The sequence below is a fragment of the Onychomys torridus genome, chromosome 7 (genome assembly GCF_903995425.1).
Source record: "Onychomys torridus chromosome 7, mOncTor1.1, whole genome shotgun sequence".
Taxonomy (NCBI): domain Eukaryota; kingdom Metazoa; phylum Chordata; class Mammalia; order Rodentia; family Cricetidae; genus Onychomys; species Onychomys torridus.
In genome coordinates, this window is record NC_050449.1 from 55,617,497 (window position 1) to 55,638,140 (window position 20,644).

Below are 20,644 nucleotides of genomic sequence, written 5' to 3' on the forward strand. Positions count from 1 at the left end.
TCCCTTACCCACAGTAAAAAGTACCCTAACTCTCTCTCAAGGTTAATCCTGCCATTGTACACGGGATCTCAGCCAGGCAGACGGTTCAATCAGCTTCCCCCATTATCAGTGTCTAACTCTGTTCTTCCCAAACACACTCAGCATCGCCATTCTTTACAGAACAAAACTGTTCCACCTGTACCACCCACTCAGGCTGCCCTGCCCTTCCGGGAAGTCCTCTTCTTGAGGACATTACAGTGTATTTGTGGTCTCCACTTTCTCCTTGCTTATTTTTCCCACTACAATGCTGCTTTTGCCCGAACAATCTGCTGCTCTCTCGGTTTCAAAAGACCTCTTCCCTAATAGACAATAATGGTCTATTTGGTGGGACCTTTTCCCCAAGGCCTCTCTGAAGCCCTTTGACAATGCTAAGGGTGTCTTCCTTTAGCGCCTGCCTGTGTTCTTTTAATTTCTAGCTACCTTTTTTTTTAAAGTCCTCTCTCCTAGTTTGAAATAGTTGAATATTGATGGCCCCTTATCGTATCCCACAGCGTGTGCGTAATAAGAAAAATGTCCACACACCACTGCACACTGTGAGAACCACAAATTGGTTCCGACAAAAGCTGTTAGAAAAATCCAGAGGGAAGAGAGGTGCTTGAGCTGGGTGGGGGAATAGCATGTTGCCCGTGTAAATGAAAGGCCGAAATGGAAGCCTTTCCGAGAAAACAGTAACAGCCAGAGCAAAGATAGAAGCGTATGAGCTGAGCCTGGCTGCAAGTTGGACAGTTCGTATATAGATTCCTGAAGAGGTAAAGCGGGGAGGGGAGAGGCAAGCTCAGAAAGTACCCAGATAGTGAAAGGCTTTAAACACCAAGCCACGGTAATTGGAGTTGATCTGGTGTTAAATGGAAAACCGGAACCGATCCAAATAATTGTAGGGGCTGTGAGGAAGCTAGGCATGGAAGTACTCTTACCAAATGTCTACACACATAAAAAACAAAACAAGCGAACATACTGTGAAACTTTAAAACAGCATACCCTTTTTCCTTGACAAATGTACTTGGTAAATAACTTGGATGGCCAGTTTGGGATTTAAAATTCTGTTAACAAGGTGAGAGTGTCAGAGCTCTCTGCAAGAACTAGGCAGGCTAAAGAGAGAGAACATAGAGAAGAAGCCTTCCTCGAAATGTATCCTATAGCCCATTGTGATCATTACATTATCAACTTAATGGGCTCCAGAAGCAAGTCTCTGCCCACGTCTGTGAGGGTTGATTGACACTGGGAAGACCCAACCAACCAAAATGTGAGTGGCACCACTTCGTGGGGGGGGGGGGGGGGGGTAGTCTACATACAGGAAGAGAGGCAGCTGAGTGCAAGCATTAATCTCTCTTTGCTTCCAAGCTGAGTGCCATGTGGTCAGTAAACTTCAGTTAACTCCAACACTTCCCAGCCATACTGGATTGGCCTCTCTGTGAGTCAGGATAAACCCTTCCTTTGTCAGGGATTTTGCTTCAACAATATGTAAAGTAACTAGTACATCAGTCCAGGTCCCCACTACAAAGTAGCTACCACTCTATGGGCTCACACATGCAAGCTTCGTTCCCATTTTCCCAACTCTGAAATAGTTATCTGACAAGCACTTTGAAAGTCCAGGGATGGAGCCAGCATATAAAAAGCACCTGCCAGAACCCAGGACAGAAGGAGAAAACTGACTCCTGAAAGCTGTCCTCTGACTTCCAAACATGTGCCATAGTATGTGTGTGGATGTGTGTGAACACATTCACAAGTCAGACACACTAATAAATTTTTTATTTAACTTTATTTTATGTGCATTGGTGTTTTGCCATGGGTGTTGGGTCCCCTGTAACTGCAGTTACAGTTGTGAGCTGCCATGTAGATGCTGGGAATTGAAGCCGGGTCCTCTGGAAGAGCAGCCAGTGCTCTTAACCACTGAGCCATCTCTCCAGCCCCTAATAAATTCATTTTTAAAGCTGAGAAAAGCGTCTAAGACTGCATACCTCAGGATCTAGGAGAAAGCCCACATGGACCTGAGGAGTGGGCTCAGACCATTTGGGTGGGGAATTCTGCCTTCTGGGTACCTGGAGGAAGATCTGCCACAGTACAGTGAACTAAATAGCTCTATGAGCACACCACTTCAGCTTAATGGATCCCTGTTCTTTGTGTAGAGGGACCAGTGCACAATCGTTTAAAGAGAGGATTTGCAGAGCCAATGAGTCTCTTAGAAGTAACGAGTCCTGCCAATTTAGATCTTGGAGAATAAATCCGTATTTTCTCTGTTCCTACAAACTTGGCCCTTGCTCTGTTGTCTTAGAGGCAGGAGTGTGCTAAAAAGAAAAGTGTACTCTTGACTTCACATCCATCTGGGCCCTCTTCTCTTCAATGCTCAGTTTCATGGATTGTATCACTCCAGTGCTTCTCTTAATCATTAGTGTATCAGAAAGCTGGTGAGAAAAATTGAACAGAGATGAAGTGCTCTCAGCCAGAAGGGCATCCAACCTCAGAGCACTTACTTTGTGTTTGACTTCTCAATAAAGATGCTTTGGAAGTCAGAAGCCCCTGAAGAGGCCATGTGGGAAGGGCACACACCATGGTGTGGGCTGAAAAGGCAATAAGCCATCAGAGAGTGGGCACCTCTCTCACCATCTGTCTTTATTGCATGATGCCTCAGTCTGTGGCCCGACAGCCATCTCTGTTCCCACAACCTCTCCATCTGGTACCAAGAGCTTTCTTCCTCGTGTTTTGCTCTTAGGGCCACAGAGGGGCCAGAGCCACCTTGGTCTCTGTTTCAGGGATCAAAGCAGAGAATGCCACTCAAGGGTTCTGCCACTTGGCAGTGGTGCTGAGGTGGTGTTAGCAGGTGGCACTGGCACTCACTTCATCCCCACACTGAGGTCTGCTCCATATCATCACCATCTGCGACTGGTTTTTGCCAGCTAGCAGAAGAGGACGAGCCTGTTTCTTCCTGAGTTCTTACCATCTGCAGCCAGCATTCTGACCTATTAGTCTCAGTGACTGCAACTGAACAGTTCTATCCCTGTTGGCAGGAATGCATTACTAGTCTCCTACCCTGAGCAAACCCTGGCAATACCTACCTCCTGGCCAACTTCATCTTCACAAAGGCTACACCAGACAGTGTTCCTCAAAGCTGGAAGAAGAGATGACTCACCTGTAAAGAGCACTTGCTATTCTTGCAGAAGACCTGGGTTCAGTTCCCAGCACCCACATGGGGGCTTGCAACCTCCTGCAACTTCAGTTCCATGGGATCCAATGTCATTTTCTGGCTTCCATGGACACTGCAGGCATGTGGTACACATACATGTGCAAGCAAAACACTCATGAACATAAAAACAAAATCAAGCAAACTTCTTTTAAGTTGGAAAAAGAAATCCAGTTTGATCCAACTTCTGCTCTTTTAGAGTTTTAGGGAATAGCTATTTGGTTAGGTTGGAAAGCTGAAATTCTGTATGAATTGTCCCAATATTCACCTGTCCATTTACTAACCCCTGACTACATTTTTGACATTGTTTTGTTGCTGTTTGTGTGATTATTTGTTGAAGATAAGGCACAAAGGGGGAAATACCAACAGCCTTGTGATGACTTTTAAAGGTCCACACTGACTTGATGCAGCTCCTCCCAAGAAAGGGAGCTCACCACCCTTCCCCTCTGCATGAGTGACATTTACTGACTCACTGTAGCAAACTATGTCAGAAATGAGAGCCTGTTGTGGTGATATGTTCTTTGTGCACCCCAATAAAGCTTATCTGAGGATCAGAGGAAAAAGCCAGCCACTATACTAAACATAGAAGTCAGGCAATGGTAGCACACACCTTTTATCCCAGCATTCACAAGGCAGAGATCCATCCAGATCTCTGTGAGTTCAAAGCCACACTGGGAACAGAGCCAGGTATGGTGGCACACGCCTTAAATTCCAACACCAGTAAACCATAAAGGTCTGGAGGTCTCTGCAGACACACAGGAAGTGACAGAGCTGGGCAGAAAGAGGAAGTGATGTAGCTGGGCAGAGAGAGGAAATGAGATGGCAGAACAGAAAGGCATATAGGTGTGGGTATACAGGAAGTAGGTCTCTTTGGAGACTGAGGCATAAGTAAGGTGAGGTTGGTGTGACTTTTCCTATTCCTCTGATCTCTCAGGTTTTAACTCCAATATCTGGCTCCAGGTTTGTTTGGGTTTTTTGGCTTTTTGAGACAGGGTTTCTCTGTAGCTTTGTAGCCTGTCCTGGACTAGCTCTGTAGACCAGGCTGGCCTCGAACTCACAGAGATTCACCTGCCTCTGCCTCCCAAGTGCTGGGATTAAAGGCGTGCGCCACCAAAGCCCGGCACAGGTTTTTTATTAATAAGACTGTTTAGCAATTCGGCTATATCCTATGACTTCTGGGACTGGATTCTAAGAATCACTGAAGCTTCTCCCTTGATCCCTCTTTTATCACACACTCTGAGGACCAAATTGCATAAGGACCTTCAAGCAGAAGTGTACATGGCAATTGATCTGGCCTCCAGGGAACACCTGTGTGAGTGAGCCATCTTTGTGATCCCAGCCCAACCCCACAAAATGAATCCCTTAAGATGCTGTATTAATCAGTCTTTCTAGAGAAAGAAAACCAATAATATATATATGGGGGGAAGGTGTGGTCTGGTTTGTCCAACATTTGACTGTCCTGATGAAAAGTTCAAAAATCCAGTAATTGTTCAGACTGTGAGGCTGGATATTTTGGCTGATCTACATTGGAATCTCTAAGAAATGGGTTCTAGTAATACCAGCAAAGGATTGCCTCAGAGGCAGAATAGATGAACTTGCCATCAAGAGTGAGAGAGAGCAAACAGGCACAAAGCAAAAGCCCCTTCTGGGCTGGAGAGATGGCTCAGTGGTTAAGAGCACTGACTGTTCTCCCAGAGGACCTGGGTTCAGTTCCCAGCACCCACATGGCAGCTCACAACTGTCTGTAACTCCAGTTCCAGGGGACTGGATACCCATGGCAAAACACCAATGCACATAAAATTTTAAAAAAATTTAAAAAATTTTTTAAAATATTAAAAAGCTCCCTTCTCCCATGCCCTTTTATGTGGGCTGCCACCAGAGCATGCGACCCAGATTTAGGGTGGGTCTTCCCAATACAAATGACCCAATAAAAAGCCAGGTATGGTGGTGCACACCTTTAATCTCAGTACTTGGGAGGCAGAGGCAGGTGGATCTCTGTGAGTTCCAGACCAGCCTAGTCTAAAGCAAGTTCCAGGGTAGCCAGACTGTTATATAGAGAAACCTTGTCTTGGAAACCAGAAAAAAAAAATCCAATCAAGAAAATCCTTTACGTGTGTGCTCACCTGTGTGGGTTTCAGTTGATTCCAAACACAGACAACTTCATGAGAGATGCTCTCCTGGTTCCCACGTAGACTATGTGAGAGAACTCGTGTCTATGGTTTGAAAACTCTTTACTCAGGATCATTTAGTATGCAGCCAGTCTGTAGCTACTGCAATTGTTATGAGTAGTTCAATCTGTTCTTCCCCTGCACAGAAATCTCCCTACCCACAGCATCAGACACCTGAGGGGCAAGGAGAGTGGGACCACAGACACGAGACTCACTGCATGTAAAATGCAAGGGTCTCTACACCCACCGAAACTAGACAAAAACCTTTCTTGATGGAAACAAAGATTTGGTGCCTTAAAGTCCCGGCCCTTAAGAGCATTGGAGAGAGCAGCAAGCATGGAACCGTTTGGAGCAGTTAATAGTAGGTCTTGAGCAGTAGGGGAACCTTTTCCTCCCAAACACTTAGGTCATTTCCCAGATGCACCACTTTCAGCCAGTCTTGTGGAAAGTATATGTTTCCATGAATACAGAGGGGAAAGCAGCCTCTTACCCTCCAGGTTAGCTCAGACTAAAAAGCTGAGAGCTCTAGCTATGGGACCCTGTCAAAAGAGAAGTGACATTTTGAGGACATGAAGTGTTCACACAAGAATGGGCCTTGTTGGATAGCAAGAAGATTGAGATTATTTCTGAATGGGATAGTATGTCTCTGAAGTCTTAATATGAGGAACTGAAATTCAGTAAGTCAAAGTGAGGCAAGATGGCTCAGCATATCAAGGCTTGCTACCAAGCCTGATGATCCACATTCAATCTGCAGGACCTGAATGGTGGAAGGAGAGAACTGAGTCCACAAAGTTGTCCTCTGACCCCCAAACATGTGCCTCAACATGATTTATACACACACACACACACACACACACACACACACACACACACATTAAATATATATAATTTTAAAGAGAACCATTTATAAAAAGAAATCTATGTAGCCAAATTATATATATGCACAATAAACTGCATTTTACACATATAAGAGACATATAGGGCTGGAGAGATGGCTCAGCCGTTAAAGGCTAGGCTCACAACCAAAAATATAAGAGACATATAGATAGCTCATACATACAGATCATTTACAAACTAACAGTTAACTTACAGCTGAGAAAATGCACTTGAATATATTCACATCTCCATGGTGCAAATGTGTGGTAGACATCCTATTGCTTTTAGCAGTGAGGACAAAAGTTAATTATTTGAACCACCAGGTCCTATAAAAAAACAAAATTTTGTTCTCCACCCTGTCTTCAACCCACCACTGTCAAATATAAACAACGAATACCAAAGGGTAGGGCATCATGAAGAATGGGGGTGGGGGAGAAAAACAGACAAAACCACCACAAATTCAACACAGTTGCTACAGAAGCAGAAGAAAGAAAAGAACAGATGGAGGACTTTCCCATAGGAGGCAAAAAACTTCCACTCCTGAAGGCCGTGGTGGGCCAGTCCTAAAGACTGCATGAAAGAGTGATTTCCAACTGATGACCAGGACACTGTTACTGGAAGAAACAGAAAGGCTATTTCAATCTTTGTCATGGGGAGTCACATGGCTAAGATGAGAATCATACAAATAGTACCTCCCATATAGTAAATAAGGTTGACCTTGAACTCCTGACCTTCCTGCCTTCACCTCTGGAGTGCTGGGATTACAGGTTTGCATCCCCACATCTGCTGTATAGGGTGCTAGGGTTCAGACCCAGGCTTTGTGGATATTGGGCAGTACTCTGTGACTGAGCTACATCCCAGACTTTTGTTTTTATCTTAAGCCAGTTGGAGATCAGTGCCTGAAAGAGTCCTAACGGGGTGGCCAAGGACTACTGTACAGAGAAAATGGATAGCTCTGGGGGGCGGGTCGAAGCTTGGTATTCGAAAGGTGTGGGTGTGGATGCTTCTTGGTGGAATAAATAATACAGACACAAGCTTCAAGACCACAAAAACATAGAGAATAATAAATACCAGAACACAGGTCGGGATCAGGTTGCAGACAGATGTCAAGGCCAGTCACAGTCTGAGCTTGATTCAAAGCCAAGTCCTGGCCACCTTAAAGCCTAGGTGACCAGGCCAAAGCAGTGTGAGGGAAGAATAACCAGTGTGATCTCCCACGTTGTGTGAAGTGAGCACATCCCAGGAAAGAAATAATGAGGGCAGAATCTAAGAACAGATTCCACCCAAGATGTGTGACCTCAGCAAGGCAGAGCAATCAGCATTTCAGTAGACGATAATAAGGGAACTCTTTATGTTCTGATTTAGTGATTGAGTGTCTTAGAAGCACAATCTTAAGACTGGCCATGAACACTTTCCAGAGATGTTTACTATGAGCCCAACACTTAGAGAGGAGTTGATACATCATAATAAAGGAAGACTGACATCATTGGGCATACATCCACAAAACATATAGGGAAACTCAACCATGATACATGCTATGAGAATTACTGGGCACTATGAGATCACATGCCAGAGAGCCTATCCAATCCCATGAGTCTTTGAGGATCAGAGAGAGCATCTCCACAGAAATGACAACTATGGTAAGTCTAAGGCAGGAATAGCAGTTAAGTGTAGTGGAGGGGGCGTTGATGGGTACTTCACTCCAGGAGAAGCATGCGCTAAGATGATGTTTCATAGAGATGTGAAAAATTCCAGCATGACTTCTCTCCGGTGATGTAAAAGGTGTCGGAAGATTTAGGTAGGAGGCAGTAGAATGTCAGTTTCTATGTGTTGTCAATCTAAGAGTAATACTAACATGCTTTTCTGAGGTCCATCAATTCCATTTGCTGTTTTGATCACACACAAAAAGAAGCCAGTGAAAGACCAACCTCGTTTCTAGTCTAAGTGGGTAGATGCTGGAGGTGAAGCTTCTGGAGATGGTCTTCTGCCCTGAAACTGTATCCCCTGCAATAGATGAGGGTGGTCATTGGACACAATGAACACAAGATGTTCTAAGAAGAGGAACATGACAACTCCCTCTTGTAGCAAGGTACAAACAACTCAGATGAACTTTACTGAGAACAGGTTGTTATGTAACACACACTTTTCCTCAGAAGACACAACACACACACACACACACACACACACACACACACACAGAGAGAGAGAGAGAGAGAGAGAGAGAGAGAGAGAGAGAGAGAGAGAGAGAGAGAGAGAACTCCAGAGAACACATCACAGACCAAAGTTAATGATTGTACTTAAGTCCAGCTTGGGAAACCAATGAGTTTTTATTGAGGTTACTACTAGGGGTATGGGCAAGCAGAGAGAATTCAAAGCAGCTGCATCATGGGAAAGCCCACCCCAACATGAGTGAGGACTCACTGAAGTTCCAACCCTGGAGTTCTCTGCATGGCTGGCAGGCTAAGCCTCTCTGCAGCCCTGTTGGCCACAGTATCCTCTCCAACTGCTTTTACTCCTTACTCCTTTTGCAAAGCTGGGGAGGGACCTTTGAGAAGCTTCCAAGTTTTCACTTTCCCAGACTTGTGACCTTGTGTCTACTTCCAGAGTCTCCAGAGCCTCTCGCTCACTCCTAGAGGGAAATATTCAATTCCCAGCAAACAGCCATCTAACCTAGGTGTGCCAATCACAGACCAACGGATAAGGAGAAATCTGGTACCTAATGTAGGAAGAAGGGGAAGTCCTAGAGATGGGTAGGAGGCATACAGTGGAAACACTCCTGGCACCAGAGAGGAGGCCTAGTGCCTACCACACACTTGGCAGCGATTTGCACGAAGAAATGAAATCAAGAAAGAAAGAAGTCTTGGCTTGTGTTTCAGGTTTTTAAAAACTTGGCTTCCTTCTCCCTGAACCCATATACGTCGTCATGTATAATTGTCCCTCTGTGTCCTGATTCTACATCCATGGACACAACCATTATTGGATCAAAAACATATGGAAAAAATTTGGATCCATACAGAACGTGAATAGACTCTTTTCTCTTGCCCTCACTCCCTGTATGGCACCTACTCACACAGCATGGATATAGTATTACCTATTACATGGCATCTAGAGATGAAGTGCTTGGGAGGATGCTCCCATTGGTCTGTCCTATTCTGTTTTATATGAGGAACCTGAGCATCTGTGGGGTTGGTATCCTGGAAACAATCCTTCAAGGACACTGAGGGACCCAGTTTGTAAGACTAGGACCAAGTAATGCAGGGAAAGGGGGACAAACACTTTCTGGAAGTCTTCCTGATTCCCCAGCTGCAGGACAGGATGGCTCTGCCTTCCAATGAGGAAGGTACACAGCTTTTCTCCAAGAAGGCTGGAGCCTAAGAATAGACAGTTGTGAGAATCCTGGAAGACTAGCAAGCAGGGAATTATGGGTAGGCAGACACTACAAAGTTCAAGTCCAGCATCAGACTGGTGAGTCTCTCACCGAAGACTCACTTGAAATAACCATTGCTCCCTTTCTAACATATATTTAGAAGACTTTGGGACAAACTGTTCATTAGCAACTGTGGTGGTTTGAAAATGTCCCCTATAGGTTTATGTATTTGAACTCTTTCCCCAGTTCCTGGTGGAATTTGGGGAGGTTATATAACCTTCAGGAGGTGAAGCTTTGCTGAAAAGAAGTAAGCCTGTGGAAATGCCTTTAGCCTTGCTTCCTCCTCTCTCCCCTTCCTGTGTGTGTAAAGGAAGAGAATGTGATCAGCCAGTTCCCATGCCTGCCACTATGCCGTGCCCTCCTTAACATGATGGAACTTATCCCTCTGGAACCATAAGCTAAAATAAACCCTGTCTTCCTTCAGTTGCTTTGGGTCATGGTGTTTTATCACAGTCACAGAAAAGTAACTAACACAGCGCCCCCCAGAGATTTGGTTTAAACAGCCACCATGAATCACTGCCATGGACTGTGTCCACACCTGTAGAATCTTTTCACATGGACTAGGACAGAAAAGTAAGAAAGACTGCTTTTGTTTAATAAAGAACAGGTTCTCCTTTTCTTTCCGCACCATATAAAATACACACCTCTTATTTTTTCAGGTGAACATTTTGACTAAAATGTCCATCCTCTGTATTCTTCCAACTCTCTGTCAAAATGAAAAACCCTTGTGGAATAATTTAGTTAAGTTGTGGTGTTAATATGTTAATGTTAACCTGACCACTCATTAAGTTCAAATTAACTGATGGAGGAGGCAGTTAAGCTGCTCAATGAAATTGTTATCCTTTTAATGAGTACTAGATAGGCACAAGGAAACCTCCCTGAAACCAGCATGGATGATGCGTTCATAACAACCCTAGTGTTTTGAAGGTTACATGATTGAAGGGTCTGAAATTGAATTTGGTGATTGGATATCTGCAAAGTATGAGCCATGTTAGCAATGATTCCTTCCCTCTAGTGTGTTCTAAAGATTATTTCCATGGTGATCTACATTGTTTGGTCTAAAGTTTTCCTCATGCCATTTTTTTTCCCTCTGGCATCTAGATATTTGCAGATCATCTATCATTTGGGTATCTCCTCTCTCAACAAGTCCCCAGGAGAGAGAAAAGAATATTTCTTGGAAGACATAAAAGGCTGTCACTTGTCAGAAAGCTGGATTTGTAAAATTATATAGGACTCGATGGACTCCTTAGGAACCTTTTTTACAGGACCCACCTCCTGCTCAGGCACCTATGAAAGCCCAGGTCCATATCCCTTGCCACATTGTATAAGGCAGTGGTTCTTAACCTTCCTTTAATACAGTTCCCCATGCTGTGGTGATCCCAACCATAAAATTATTTTGTTGCTACTTCATAACTATAACTCTGCTACTGTTGTTAGTCATAATATAAATATCTGATATGCAAGATAGCTGATATTTGACCACTGTGAAAGGGTCATTTAATCCCCTAGGGGGCTGTTGACCCACAGGTTGACAACCACTGTTCTAAAGTGTCTTCTCAGGTGTTTGGACCTTTCTGGCCTAGACAGACTGAACCCAGGGTGGGAGGCATTCTGGACTGGGAGGAGAGGGTCCTTAGTCAACAGGTGCCTCCACTATGTGTCAGAGGCAAAGCTGTGTGTACCTCTGATCATCTTATTCCCTGTGGAATTCAGAAGCTTGCATTGTCCGGGGGGTGGGTGGAACGGGGGACCTTGGTACTAGTTCAAGCCAGTGATGAGAATAGAGGCTATTATAAATAAATGCTATTCTTGGCCAACCCCTAGGATCGATCTCTTGAGGTGTCCTCTGCTATCTCAGCCACCCATTGCCTCCCCGACCTACTGACCATCTGGATGTTAAGGATTCCAAGGTCCTAGAAGACGAGGGGGTTGCTAACTAGGAGTGGGTCCTCCTGTCACTGTGTGGTAGACTATTGAACTGATGTAAGAAACTCAATTATATTGAGCTGCTAGGCTATAAGATTGTCCTGGTATCCATCAGTGAGATGTGGCAAGTTGCTAGGCAAACCCAGAAACAAATGGCAACAGAAAGTCCATGCAGGAAACAAAATACTATGACCAGAGATGGACAGGTCAAGAAGTTGGACCCCAGATTAGAAGTTAAGGCTAGGAGGGTGATATTGGCAGCCAAGGACATGATATAATGTACATGGTAAGTTGGACTGCAGTACAGGCTTGGTGGCAGGGAAATGAGACAGAATTTCCCCACCCAGGGACTAATGTCAAGGGAACAGAGAATGAAGGTCACGGAATAGGTCAGTCCTGTGGGCCAGTCATACTCAAGGAAGGGCTGGATAGCTACATGCATCAAAGAAGACTTGGTGAGCACAGGCAGAGGAGAGCGAGGCCTGGAGCTAATCCAAGCAGCACAGTGGAGACCAGGAAGCCAGACTCAAGATATGAGACAGGAATCAAGAGGCCTTGGACAGGACAGGTAGGGAGAGGCTGCCTGAAGAAGAGAGGAGAAGAGTTGCTAAGTTAAATGAGCAGCCAGCTGCCACTTAGTGCCAGGTCATGAAGGCTTCAAGGATGGCAATGAGGGGGAGACAGGACCCAGCACCAAGGAGTTCGGAGATCCGGCAGTACCTGATGCCAACCAACAGGGACAGGACATCAACACCTGGAGGAAAGGGCCTTCTCCCTTCCTTGAGGCATTGTGACCCATAGTGGGCATGGCTCAGTAAGGTCCTCCTGCTTTCCCTGAACATCAGTGGGCCTTGTATGTTCTCACATTCCCAGTGAGTGGGAGCTGGGATATTGCTCAGGCTACAGGCTCTGAGAAATCACTGGTTATTTAGGTACTCATAAAAGAGTTTTTATACCAATGAGCTACGAGACTGTTAACGTTTGTATTCTGCCCTATGCCTAGGAGTTTGGCTTGTAGCATACTGTGGATAAGAGTTCTATGGGCTGATCATTATGGGATATGCCACGTTTTACTAGGAAAAGTAGTTAGCAGCTCTGGGGGCAATTAAACTCTCTCATCCAGAGACCAGAAGGACCTGCAGTGACTAGGCATGGTAGAAGCGTATGGAGTTGGGCAAATGGCTAGTTAAGCTCGAGTTCTGTCTCTTGTGCAGAGTGGGGGGGGGGGTGGGGTTTCCACACAGGACTCTCACTCTCTCGGCTGGGATTTCACCAGCTGTGAAGAGTCTGCATCAGTAATTGTTAGACTCTAAAAGTTATTATTCTAAAATTCAGAATACTGGAGACACAAGAGGGTGGAGAGATGACTCAGCAGTTAAGGGTGTTTACTGTTCTTGTAGAGGACCAACGGTTTGGTCCAGCACCCATGTCAGGCCTCTCACACTAACGGCCTAGGACTCCAGTTCCATAGGATTAGATTCTCTCTTCTGGCCTCCTTGGCACCTGTGCACATGTTGTGGGGGAGGAGGGGTGGGCGGCAAAACAGCTGCCATGACAGTCTTAGAGGTCCAGACACAGACAGCTTCTGGCAGGCAACACCTGGACCCAGGAAAAGCCATGAGCTGATCCCACCCAGTGGGGCCTGCATCTAAGAGGAAATACCTGACAAATATCAGCCAGTCAGGGTCCTGAACCCTGGAAATCCCTTCACCCCAACCTCTGCTATGATAAAAACCCCCGCCCTACTTGGGCTCTGGTCTCTCTGCCCTCACTGCTGTGTCTGACAGAGAGCCCAAGATCTCAGCTTGAAAATAAAGGCTCTTTGCTTTTACATCCAGGATTCGGTCTCCCTGGTGGTCTTTTGGGGGTCCCCGTGATCCCAGCATAACAATGTGAACATACACAAAGAGACACACATGCATACACATAAATTTAAAAAATAAAAATAAATCTTTTAAAAAAGAAAGAGATAGGCATTTGTTTTATAAACTGAAATACAATTTCTGATTTAAAAAAAAAAATCCTCTCTAAGCCGGGCCATTCTATGGATGGGAAAACACAATCCAGAGAAACTTGTGCAAAAATCTTACAACTATGTGCTTGTTCCAATTCGTCACACTGCCTCACCTCCACAAAGAGAACCGTTGAAGGTAGAGCCCTGCTTGCCGGAGAGCCAGGAGGCTGCCAGCAGAAACAAGCAAAATCATTGTGCAATATTTCTCTGGGAGTCTCGGACAGACACTTTGAGCTGTTGCCCAAGCTCAGCGAAGACAAGCCCATTTCATTTCCCTGCTTCTCTCCCACTCAGTGCTGGCAGCATCGATCATCCTCCTGGGTGAAACAGAAAGGCTGAGCCCAGTGCTCATCCCCTGGCTCCGGGCGTTGTCAGCTGGCTGATGAATGGAGAGTGGAGCTCTGCAGAGGCTTGGGCAAAGCTCTGCCTGATCACCCGTCATCGGTATTCATGGAGGGCTCCTGATTGTCCCCTGGTGATGGGGTGCTGCCCTGGGGCTAAAAGGGGGGGCTCTCTCAGGTGTTAACCTTTATGTTGCCCCCTTGAGCTGTGGAGAGCATCAAGTTACACTTGAAACAGTGCCCTTCTGCTAATATCCCAATCATCTCAGTGGAAGGCAGAAAAACACATCCCGCCTCAACCAAACTCTACAGAAGGATAAGGGTAAAAGCTGTTGACCCTAATACAGTAATGTCTTCTCACTAGCGATGGTATGTTCCAGTACCTGGGAAAGTCCTGTGGATATTGATGAAGGACCCTTGACATTCTGAAAGCTACAGATCTATACATCACTGAGTTTGAAAGAGGCTTTGGTGCCTGTCCCCTGGAATAAGAGTGTCATTCATTTAGGATTTATGGCTCTGTGGAAGACAATTTATCTAAATGGCTACAGAGACCATTAATGGGAGACTTTAGTGCTTCCGATCCAGTGTGGGGAGGGTGGAAAGGAGCAGGCATCTGGGAGCTTTACGTAAGAACCCAGAAAATCAGGTTTAAATGAACTCCCCAAAGCCCTATGGCTGCAGCAACCACTAAACTGCCTTTAAAGACAAAGCAAGGGATGGGTGCTAGGAAGTAGCTCAGTTGGTAGAGTGCTGGCCTGGCATACATGAAGTCCTGGGTTCGATCCTCAGTGTTGCATAAGCTGGGCACTATGGAGCACATCTGTGATCCCAGCATCTGGGAGATGGATGCCAGGAGGAGGTCTGAAGTTCCTGGTCATTCTCAGCCACATAGACAGTTCAAGCCCAACCTAGGCTACATGAGACCCTGTCTTTAAAAGAAAAACAAAAGTGTATCATGGTACAATGTCTTCCCTTTCTGTACGTGTGTACATATGCAGGCACATACTTGACTTTACAGAATCTGTACAGTTTTAAGCCAAGAACTCCTGTACTTTGCATTGTGCACTCTGGTTACTCGGTCCCCAAGAGTATGTTCTGTACAAAGTAGCTAACATTTAGTGGCAGACATGCGCTAACTGTAGGCGTCATGCACACACCACTTTCCTACTTTTAGATACTTCATTATTCCTATTTTCACCCCGTGTCTCTGGCATTTTCTTGGGGTTAAACCCTAGAAGTGAGTTTCTTGGATGAAGGCACTTGACACGGATTGCTTTCTGAGTTTTCTAGGCATTTTCTTTTCACTTTCCTTTGGCAGTAGGCCGTGGTGGAGCAAGGGACAGCCTATTGACTTTTTCATTCTTTCTGGGAGAATGATTCTCAGGTGTGTCTCATTCCTTCCCCACTCCCTAGCCCTGCCATGCTCGAACTGGGACATTTGTCCTTGGCTTTAGCCACTCCTCTACCTTATCTAGGAACACATTCACCCAGAACCCCTAAATCTGGGCTGACTTTGCCCTCTGAACTTCCTCCCTGATCCCACCAACCTCACCTGCCCTCAGAAATGCAGCCAGTCTCTCCTCCCCCATCCCAGAGCCTTCCCCAGACCGTCCCCACTCAGCTCTCCTCCTGAACTGCTCCATAATTTATGTTCTTCACACCGCTCCTCCGACAATTAATCACCACTTACCAGCTGTGTGACCTTCAGTAATCCCAGAAGCTTGTCGTGAGAATTTAATGAGATCAAGCCTATAAAATAAATACCTATCGCAGTGCGGGGAACACATCGCAGTTGAGCAAAAGTGGAAGCTGTTATTATTAAGATGGCCAGTTTACCTTGTGACATTTCCTCTGTCTAATGTTACAGACACGTATCTGTGTGTGGCCCGGGTGCTAAGTCCCCGAGGGAAGAGGCTCCGTGACACCTAACCCAGTGTCCTAGAGAGGCTCTCAGAACATGGCTGCCTCTAGTCCAGTACTGGGATCACCTGGGCCTCTCTCCTCTGCTTCTCCACCTGCTTCTGCTTCTTAGCTGACTCTAGAACCCAAGCTCTCACCTGTCCTATCTCTGGCTCCCCATTCAAAGCTGCTAAAGTATGTGTCAAGATCCAGAGGGTGCAGCAGTTCCATTTTTGGAAATGACCCTAGCTGTGTGTTTCATTTAATTGAGTGATAGGAATACATAGTATGTGCACCAGGCTTTCTGAATTGGGAGGAAGCTCAAAGATCACCCTGTCCCTGGAACCCCATTTTGCAGGTGTAGCAGCATGTCTGTCCTATCCATGAACTGGTTGCTGGGAGGCCCAACCTCTGGCTCTCCTACTTATAGAGCTTTACATTTTTTAATGAATTAATTAATTTGGTGTGTATGTGTGTGCGTGTGGAGATTAGAGGACAATTTGTAGAAGTCTGTTCTCTCCTTCTACAATGTAGGTCCCAGGGATCAAACTTGGGCATAAGTCTCAGCAGCAAGTACCTTTATCTACTGAGCTATCTCACTAGCCCATATTACAAAGGTTTTACCCTAGACAAGTCATTTTCCTTTCTCAATTTCAGCTTCCTTCTCTACCAAGCCAGAGGGTTGGAGTAGACACCGAAGCATCCTTCAATTAAACTTTACGGGTCGGTGAAACAGAAGCTCGGAGAGGTTAAGAACCACTCCCTCTCCGGACTGTGAACTACACAACTAAAGAAAATCCCGCCTTACATTCCAGTGCTTTTTGCCTGTCACTCTAGACTCACGCCAAGCAGTGGTTCTCATCTCATGCTTCCTATATTAGATGTCTGGATCACAAAGAGGTGTTCAGGGCCCAGTTCTCACAGAGCTTCCACAGGGAAGCTTGGAACACAGGCGTGGATGGAAAACTATAAACTCAAGTTAAAGCTGAGGCTGCTAGGCTGTTTCCCACTGTCCGTCCTCCATTTCTGCAAGCATAACCAGCTGATTTAATCTAGGCAAAATAAAACCCAATCTTTTGAGCTTGAGTGCAGCTATGTGTGGCCACACAATCGAGCTCCAGACAGTGTGGGATGTGCTCATAATTCTGTGGTGAATTCCTCCTCACTCTGCCTCCCCTTCCTCACTGGCTGAAATGTTTAAAAGGGACCTTGCTGGCTTGAGTCACAGGAACAAAGGGACTGTGCGACGGATCAGCAACAAGATAGTGGAGCCTGGGTCTCTGATGCCTGGAGATCCTGCTGGACCCATTCTTCTCTCAGAGACAGGAATAGATGTATATTTCTAGGTGCTAAATGAGGCACCATTCCTGTCTGGGTCTTTCTTGTACCTTCTAAGTTCATGTTCTAACTACTAGAGAGGCCGGATGAAAACCAACAGTGCTGACAGGCTACAACTGACCAGGCGATCCTGCAAGCTGTGGTGCTCAGTGTCCCCCCAGAGATGACAGAGCATGGGCTGGGTTAGAAGCCTAATGAGCGGCTGGAAAGAAAGCTCAGCAGTTAGGAGCACACATTGCTCTTGCAGAGGACCCAGGTCTTGTTCCCAACACTGATATTCCAGTGCACAATGGCCTGTAACTCCAGTTCCAAGGGATCTGAGGCCCTTTTCTGGCTTTTCCAGGCAACTACATTCACATGCACAGACATACAGAAATACACATAATTAAAAATAGATCGTTAAAGCTAGGCATGGTGGTGCATGCCTTTAATCTCAGCACTCAGGAGGCAGAGTAAGGAGGTTCTCTGTGAGCTCAAGACCAGCCTTGTTTATATATCAAGTTCTAGGCCATTGAGGGCTACATGGTGAGACTTTGTCTCAAAAAATAAAAATAAAAAATACTACTGAGTAAGATGAGCTTGGCAGTACATACCCATAAGTAATCGGGCCAGCCTGGGCTACATAATGAGAATGTCTTGAAAACAATGATGGGTGGAAGAAAAAAAGAGCAACCTTTGTGAAATCAGAATATAGACAGCAATTTGGAAAGAGACTAAAGAAAAGGCTTGCCTAAGATCATGGCTTTTGGCCCAAGAGATTATTAAAATCACTGGGGAAGCTGAAAAATGTCAATGCTGACATTCCAGTACCAAGGTTGGAATTACGGTCAACCGTCAAGGATGAATTCCAAGTAATCTGTATTTTAAACCTTCTAGGTGGTTCTAATGATGGGCTGTATCATATCTGATAGGAAGCTAGGAGCAAAACCAGGAAGACCATAAACAGCTTCCATTCCTCCCAAGGCTGTGTTTGACATTATCTAAGCTTTCTGGATTGTGTTACTAAAAATAATTATCAAAGAAGAAGCTCTCTGAGGGAAAGCTCACATGGTGTCTTAGTTATCTTTCTGTTGCCATGATAAGACACCACGACCAAGGCAACATATAGAAGAAAGGGTTTATTTGGCTTATAAGTCTAGAGGGGTGAGAGTCCATCATGGCAGGCAAGTATGGCTGCAAGCGGCAGATAGCAGTTGGAGCAGAAGCTGAGGGCTCATGAAGCAGAGAGAGGGATCTGGGAGTGGGGTGAGGTCTTAAGCTCCCCAGTGACATACTTCTTCCAACAAGGCCACATCTCCTAAGGTCTCCCCAGACAGAGGTCCAAGTATTCAAATGCCCAAGACTGTGGAGGGACGTTTCATTGAAACCATACACAGTGTCCTAGAAATACCTGGGCTGGGGGTGGAAGGCGCGGCGTCGAGATGACTTAATGGGTCATGGTGCTTGCTACTAAGCCTGACAACGTGAGTTTGATCTCTTATATGAACTTATGCAGTGCAAGAACTGACTTCCATATGTTGTCCTCTGACCCTCCAATACGCATGGGTGCACCGATCCTTGCATATGATCCTGTCAATAAATAAATACCAGAACAAATTTTTAAAGAAATGCTTGGGCTCTCAGTCCAGCTCTGCCCTTTGCTAACTGTGTTATAAGCCTCAGTTCTTTTGTCCAGGACAATGGGGAAAGTAAAGGTTGCCATGGAGATGAAATAGGAAAATGTATGTACAAATATCTAGCTCAATATCAACACCCTATAATGCCACTGAAATGTCAGCTGCCCTCTGGGCATGGTGTTCTTGCAGTGGTGCTGTGTACAAAGGCAGGGATGACATCAGTGGCCCAGGGGAGATGACAGAATGAGTTGGCCAGCTGGCAGGACCATGGTCCACCCTCAGGCACCCACTCACCTTGGATGAAGGGACCCTGGCATCTGCTAGAACTGGCCCATGACACCCTGTGTCTTTGGCCCCTAGATAAATAATTGACCTCTGTTATTACTGAGTGCTCTGTGGTCAACCCTGGAGGCCTGCCAAAGCCAGGCCAGGCCTTTGTGGCCTTGATGGGATCTTGTGGAGTCCCAGGCAAGCTCACCCTTCAGCCTTGATTTCCATTAGTTCAGGATGAAGGAGAAAGGGTATGCTCTGGAAGCTCCCAGGGTTCTGCATCATGACTTGGAGAAAATAAAAGGGCTTAATTACTTTGGGGGAAAGCACGCAGGCATGTGACATTTTGAAAAATGGTTTTATGACATGTCTTTGATGGGTCTGGACCAGAGGCAGCTGCTTATACATTAGGGAGGTGATGGAAAAGGAGAAAGAAAGGAGTGGACAAGGAGCCTGTCTTTTAATAACATTCCCTATATTTAGAGTGCTTGCCATCGTTCATGGCAGCCTCATACTCATTACTAAGTTATTTGATTTTTGTGATTACTCAACAAGGAAGGCCAGGAGGCAAAAGACACTCTGTCCCTCTCCAGCTGGGTAATCCTTGGCAAATTAACTTTGCCCACATCAAGTTTTCTCTTCTTTCAAATAGGGATGCTGTCTGCTCCATGGGCTTGTGGCGATAATTCAATGAAAGACTGTAAATGAGGCCCCGGGGGATGGCTGCTAGCAGGGGATACATCCCAGGCCATAGGGTTCCATTTCCTGTTATACAGATAAGAAAACTGAGGACAGAGAAATACTTCGAGTCCGGAGAGTGACAGGACCCAGCACCCAGACACACCTGGGTCAGAGTGTTCTCACTACAGCATGCAGACTCTTTGGAAAGGCTGTCATACAGAAGAAAATACTGTTGGTGTTATTTCCCACCAAGTCCCATTCTGGTGATAGAGTCTTTGCGGCTTCTAATATGCACAAGAGGCTGGTGGGAAGAGAGAGCTCATGAGAAAGGCACCAGGAGGAGTGAGAGGGGGGAGGGGCTGAGGTCAGTATGGCTTCAGGAGTGACTGTAGCTTGCCAGGCTTGCAGTGGGAGGGACTAGCACAGGCCACAGAGCACAGAGCCTCCGAGATGAGAAAGGGTCATGTGTGAGCCTAACACGCATGGACAAGGAGTATCTGCCATAGCAATGCCTGCGAAATCAAGGCTGGGCAGGGTCTCCTTAGACTGACGGAGTTAGGGAAAATGCCAAGAGTTGTGCATTGTGATGGTTTTCAACTGGACAGGGTCTAGAACCACCTAGGAGACGTACCTCTGGGCATGTCTGTAAGGATGTTTCTAGCTTGGGTTGACGGAGCTGGAAAGACCCACCCTAACTGTGCATGGCACCATCTCATGGGATGAACTCCTGGACTAAAGAAAAAGGAGACAGTAAGCTGAGCACCACATTCGTCTCTGTTTGCTTCCTAAGTGTAGATGCCACGTGACCTGCTGCCTCCGCCTCCTGCTGCCACTTCTCCCTTGCCATAATGTGCTGTACCCTTAAACT